Source organism: Morone saxatilis, unplaced genomic scaffold (genome assembly GCF_004916995.1).
Source record: "Morone saxatilis isolate NCDOM2014 unplaced genomic scaffold, NCSU_SB_2.0 Contig1, whole genome shotgun sequence".
Lineage (NCBI taxonomy): Eukaryota > Metazoa > Chordata > Actinopteri > Moronidae > Morone > Morone saxatilis.
Window position 1 is genome coordinate 1,140,032 of NW_023339651.1, and position 6,107 is coordinate 1,146,138.

Below are 6,107 nucleotides of genomic sequence, written 5' to 3' on the forward strand. Positions count from 1 at the left end.
TTTCCGGCATTTAATTGGGCTTCTGTTTTAAGGAACTCCTCCTACAGATTTTATCAGATTGGACTTTCAAATTCGATCACTGCAATCTAGACACATCTGGTCCGATCAAAAGCTTGTGCTATTCTGTGACTGTACGTTTAACCCGCGTGCCCGTGACGACGGTGTCGAATTCCGCGATTGGCCATAAAACACTTTAGACTCATATGCTTCAGTACCATGAACACTCCTCACAACTTCCGTTAAATGGTCAATCTCAATGAAACTTCACACCGTTTTGATAACAGTCACGCCCTGAACACGTCTGACATGACGATATTCAGAACTATGTGATAGCGCCACATACTGTCAACAGGAAGTAAGCGCCTGCGACTAGCGACTTTGTCTGATTACTTGAAATTTTCATGTGTGGTCTGCAAGTTGTTAGGACGGCACGCTGACGCGGCCGCAACCACGCCCGAGTTGCATGGAGGTGCAGGACCTGCCAGACCGCTGCTTGCCATCTTAATTATTATTTATTATTATTATTATCTATTATTATTATGATTAATTATTATTATTTTGTTGATCAAGTCTTAGTTACTACATTCCTTATTACATCACAATCTAGGGATGCACGATATGGATTTTTTTCCGCCAATACAATAATCGTTAATTACTTGCTTTTCATGGCTGATACAGATACAATAACTGACAATAATTTCACATTTTTGCTTTTTAAAAAGAAGATCATAACCTGTTTTTTTTTTCAGACTGGTTCAGGCTAAAGGAAAGAACCCTTGTACTTCTCGGGAGATCTGATCTTTTTCTGATCAGTCAGTGGAGAGGTCTGAAACTGACCCAATCTGAAAGCACCTCAAGATGGTGGAGGAAAAAAACCATATCAGCAAGAGCTGGTGAGGCAGCAGAGAGCATCGGACGAGAGGAGAAGCAGAAGAAAGAGTTGATAAGAGCGGTGAAGCTGCGCATCTCCTCTCCTCCTCCTCTCGGCTTATCGACTGAAGACCAGCCGGTGTTCCTCGGCGCCCGACTTCAGACGTAGAGAAATGAAGACTCCCCTGACACTTGTGAGCAAGCAGAAATCTTATCTCTGGCGAGGAACGACATGTCCTCCCCGTGAACTCTTCCACTGCTGCCATACATACAATCATCACTCATACAGCGGCGAAGAAGAGACCCTTTAGGAGAAGTGGATGTTTCTGATCTGCTTTAACGGATCAGAGCCAGCGATCTGTTTCTCCATCAGTCTGAACTGAGAGGAGTGACCTGACATTGCTTCAGCTGCATCTGAACAGTCTGCCTTTGTTTACTTTCTTTCCCCTTCTTTCCTGCAGAGATACCCGGCCTAAACGAATCCATTACGCTCACAGATATGACATTTTGTTATTTTGCAGTCTCCACAACTTAGAACAAGTGCAGCAGTAATAAAACAAAGGTCATGGCTTACTCAGAAAATAACAGCTTTTAGAGCAAGTGGGAGAGGAGATGAAAATCTAGTTTTACAAATATCTATACTTGAGATATTTAGACATTTGGAGGAGTCACAGAAGCATGAACTCTTTTTAGTTATTCCGTCTATATTCATGATAAGAATACATTATTAGTGAGTAGAATGGAAAACCTTTGAATGGCCACAAACACAGAGTAAACTGACTTGATGACCTGCTCTGTGGTTATCTGTGGTTATCTGTGACAGCAGGTACAAGAGGGGTTGCTGTGAAAGCCACTCAATAGCGTGTATCCGCCTTATGCATCCAAAACTATGTTTGCTATCGTCCACTGGCAGGGATCAGGGGGAAATTAATTAAAAGATAAGGTTGTGAAACTTTAAACAAGAATAATGCACTGTCATTACTTATGATAAACTCAGGATAAATAGTTTTCACTACCTATTGTGAATTTTAATGTTGTTCACCCTCCAGAATCGACCACCAGTGTAAACATACATGAATTACGTCCTCATAAAAGCAGTCATTTATGCTTTTTTAGCTTTTAAAGTGTCACACTCAGTCCGTGAGGGATGGCAGTTTGGCTAAAAACTTTTAAAGACACAGTCGGATGACTGAAGCTGCTGCTCCGCTCTGCTGGACGTAATGATTTATACATAGTTTCCCTTTACTGTCTGTATGAAATGAAAGAATCCTTTTTTCTTTCTGATTCAGAGTATAGACTGAGACAAACAACGCATATGCATACGTAGTGAAACTGGAAATATGACCCTGTCAAGAGAGAAGCAGGCCTCAAAGCTCCTATCATGTTTTGTTTATCTTCTTCCCTTTTTCATTCTCTGACAGGTTGGTGACGCCTCAATTTCAGTCTCCACCAGCAGCCGCCATGTCTCCATACTGCTCCATACAGCTGTGTGACATAGTGCTGTGCTTTTTTAGTGTTAAATCACTGTGGTGGGCTAAGGCATTTTTTGTGTGTGTAAATTTCTTAAAGGTAATAATATATTTAAGTACACTTTAAATTGTTAACAGTTGATATATTGTTCAATCAGTTCAGGGACCGTAGAGGCACTTGGAACCTTTTAAAAGTATTGTTGTAGCACCGGTATTGGAAAACAACAAAACGATACCCAACCGTAGCCAATAGGTGGTTGTGGAAGTAGTAACTGGCTCCTGGGATTTCAACATGGACGGTCATGCTGAAGGTGCGATGTGCCGTGGTTGTGTCTCTGATCGTGGGTCAGTGCAACCACTGAACGATCTGTACAGCACTGTGAATGATCAGGTTTGGGATTTGGCAAAGAGAGACACATATGCTGCTAAGCTAAAGAAAGTGTATTAAATCACATCTGATAGGAAACCCTTAAATAAATGTGGTGTGTACACAGGGTCACACTTACAATACAATTTACTCCAGTGTGAGCTCTGAACTCCCGCTTTCAAACCTTTACAATGAGTGTGAATCCACGACGACTACGCTGAGTAGATCCCTGAAAGACAACCAGAGCAATGTTTCCAGAAGACTGACACACTTTCTTATAAAGTCCTCCACAATCCAAAGATAAACTTCCAGTAACGATCATTGCTCACAATACGTTTCAGCCTCTTGGAGCCCTGGCAGTGATGAAGCTGTGCTCGACACATTCAAAAGGCCTTTGTTAAGGAGAATAAGGAAGTTTATTAATATGCAAACCAGACGTGTGGTGTCAAAGCTGTTTAGGAATACAAATTACCCAACCTTTGTCAATGGTGTTTCTTAAACCGCTGAAAATGAGAATGTAATGATGTTTTTCTTTTTTGTCTTTAACTTCATTAAAGTGGCCTTGTGTCACACTTCAAGTATCAGTTCATCATTAACAAACTAATCCCTCCACCTCAGCAGCCTTTTTACACACATGCCAGCCCAGGTTGGAGGTGAATGTTAACGCTGGGGCTCCTCTGAATAAAGACTTAATTTCCCATAAAACCTGTTACTTCCTACAACCGCCCCCCCGGACTCTCCACAGACATGGATGCTCTTCATTTCGTCGTCCCTTTGGGCCGTTTCTTCCAAACCACTGAGCCCAAATTTCTGTCCACATCTTGCTGTGTTTCACCACACAGATCCTGTGGGAGGATTTCAATCATTTCACAGCATCTTCACCCCAGCTCGCCTCAGTTAGACTTTCTCCCTGAGAAGCTCTCCATTACTCTGCAGATACAGTCCAGTGACAGTGACAGTGACGGAGAGAGCATGACACAGAGAGAAAGAGAGAGCAGAAAAAGATAGGGAGACAGAGAGGAGAGAAACACTGATACTAATTTACCCAGGATGGTCATCCTCCAGCTTTAAACACTTGAACGCAACACTGTTAACCTTGCAGGTCGTGGATGTCGGCTTTTCTCAACCAATAACTATCCCCAACACAACGACAGTGTATAAAAAGCTAAATTAAATCAAATAATCCAACTCTCTAAAGTTAAATCTCACTACCGGATTTGTGACCTATTGTGGTGGAAATTCCTCTAATAAAGGAATCCAGAGAGTCTTTTCTGAGGCTTTATTCTAATGCAGACTTAAGCAGACGATGCATCAGGCGTCTATTTAAATGCTCAATGCAGTTGCACAGACATAGCTGCTTCCTGCTCACGCTCCACACACCATCACACAGAAAGGTTTCTATATCATACGTTCTTGAAGGAAATGCTAAAGCAACGCCACAAATAATAAGCGTAAGCGTAACACATCTGAGAAAATTAGGTCAAAGAGAGGTCAACAATAACTCCACACTGGTACTTGTAGATTTTCCCATGACAACTAACTAATTAGATGGTTGCTGCTGTAAATGTTTCGGTCTACAAACAGATCTGAAGCATTACTGCAACAACAACGATGGAAGCATGAAGACGCTCTTTCTGCTCTAATACTCAATACTGGCACATCAGCTTTAAAGGAACATGGTGAAAGTAAACTGCCACTATGAATGTGTTCGTAGTATTTCTCCTCTCGTCAGCCATGTTCCTCTTCTTGTTTTGGTTCTACAACAACAGACACTCCTGGACTGCAGATGGAGATTTCTCAGTCATCTTCCATTGGGCTCTACCTACTAATATAATGTCAAACTACAGGGGCATACACTCCACAGACTTTCAGGAAATAATCTGATTTTGGAGAAGAGCATCCCTGTAGGTCAACCAGGCACTGCAGTTGAATGACTGACTGATTTTTCACCGATATTTATAGAAAAGGGCATCTGAAGGCTGATGTATAACGCTGATATCAAACCAGAGAAAAGTAATGATTATTCCATGCACATTACAATCTGATATACCTGATTATCTCAGCCAGCAACCTGTTGTTTTAGATGGAATTTTGTATTAATGAATGAAATAGAAAAATACATCAGGTTAAGCAGAATGCAGTATGTCAGAAGCATTCATTCAAATAAATGATTCTATACATTATAACATATGTATTTATGAAAGTATTTAGCCAGTAATGGTTTCAGATTAGATTTGCTGTTATTTAGGAACGGAGGAACGTGTTAACATTTAGAAAAAACAATGAAGGCGAATTTATATATTTATATTTTCATTTATATATTATATTAATGTTCACAGTTGCACTGACAGGACTGCCTACAGATGTTTTTTATCCATTCATTGGTCACCAGTTCACCACCTCAGAACAACGTGATGGAAAGGAATATCCATTGTCCAGAGTCAGAAGCAAAAAACATAGACTCACTTACTCTCCACTCCAACATAATTGTCCAATGCACTATTTTTGTGTTTTCCTTCCATTGTCGTGGTGGTTCCTGATTTCTGTTGTAAAATTAAAATGTGTGACGTGACCTTAATGATCACAAACTTACACCTCGTACATCAACAGGTGCGCCTGACTGTAGGCTGCTGATGAATGGGGCTAGGTACTGAACTTTTAGGGCACCATCCAAATTTTATAAAACAATTGTTATTGAAAAGAGTATCATTCAGGAACAGGTATAGAAGTCAAGGTATCTGTACTAACATCAAACATTTTTGAAAATGGTTATCAGTTGATTTAAGAAGTTCTTTTCGCTCTTTATCAACCACAGAGTCTTACACTGTGAAGATACTTTGCTGATTTTGTTACAGCCCCCTGATATCCCCAAAAAAGTCCTCTCAGCTCGCTGTAGATGTTTTAAAACTTCACTGTGACTATATTCGGGTACAAAAACCAAAAAGCTGTGTGCCTTTAAAGTGATAACCCACAGTGTGAGTGTGCGTAGCAGACTGGAAATGTGTACATGTATAGTAATATCCAAGTGCAAGAATCTGCACATATAGATACACAGCAGAACTGACAAACAAATAACATTGTGCATAGCCACAGGCACACATACACACACACACGCTCACGCACACACTCGCCGCTATAATATCCAGTTCTATCAGGTTAGAGCAGGAATCAGATAATGACTTCTATCAAACAGCCCTCCTGAGTCAAATAAAACCTCCTCGTCTTCCTCCACAAGTAGCTTGCAGTGTGTGTGTGTGAGTGTTTGTGTGAACCTGTCTGTGTGTATCCAGAAATAAACCTTAGTCAGTCCGATGGCAGCTTACATAGGAGGATTTGTAGCAGCATAAAATTTACTGGATTTTGTGTCGTGTATGTATATGTTTCCTGTGTGTGTGTGTGTG

General features: G+C 40.8%; 1 protein-coding gene across 1 annotated transcript in view; it reads right to left on the reverse strand.

Annotated features, from left to right (window-relative positions):
* The window catches only part of grid1b (glutamate receptor, ionotropic, delta 1b), a 478,026-nt gene that overhangs the window by 407,999 nt on the left and 63,920 nt on the right, over positions 1 to 6,107 (reverse strand). The gene's annotated exons all lie outside the window — the stretch shown is intronic.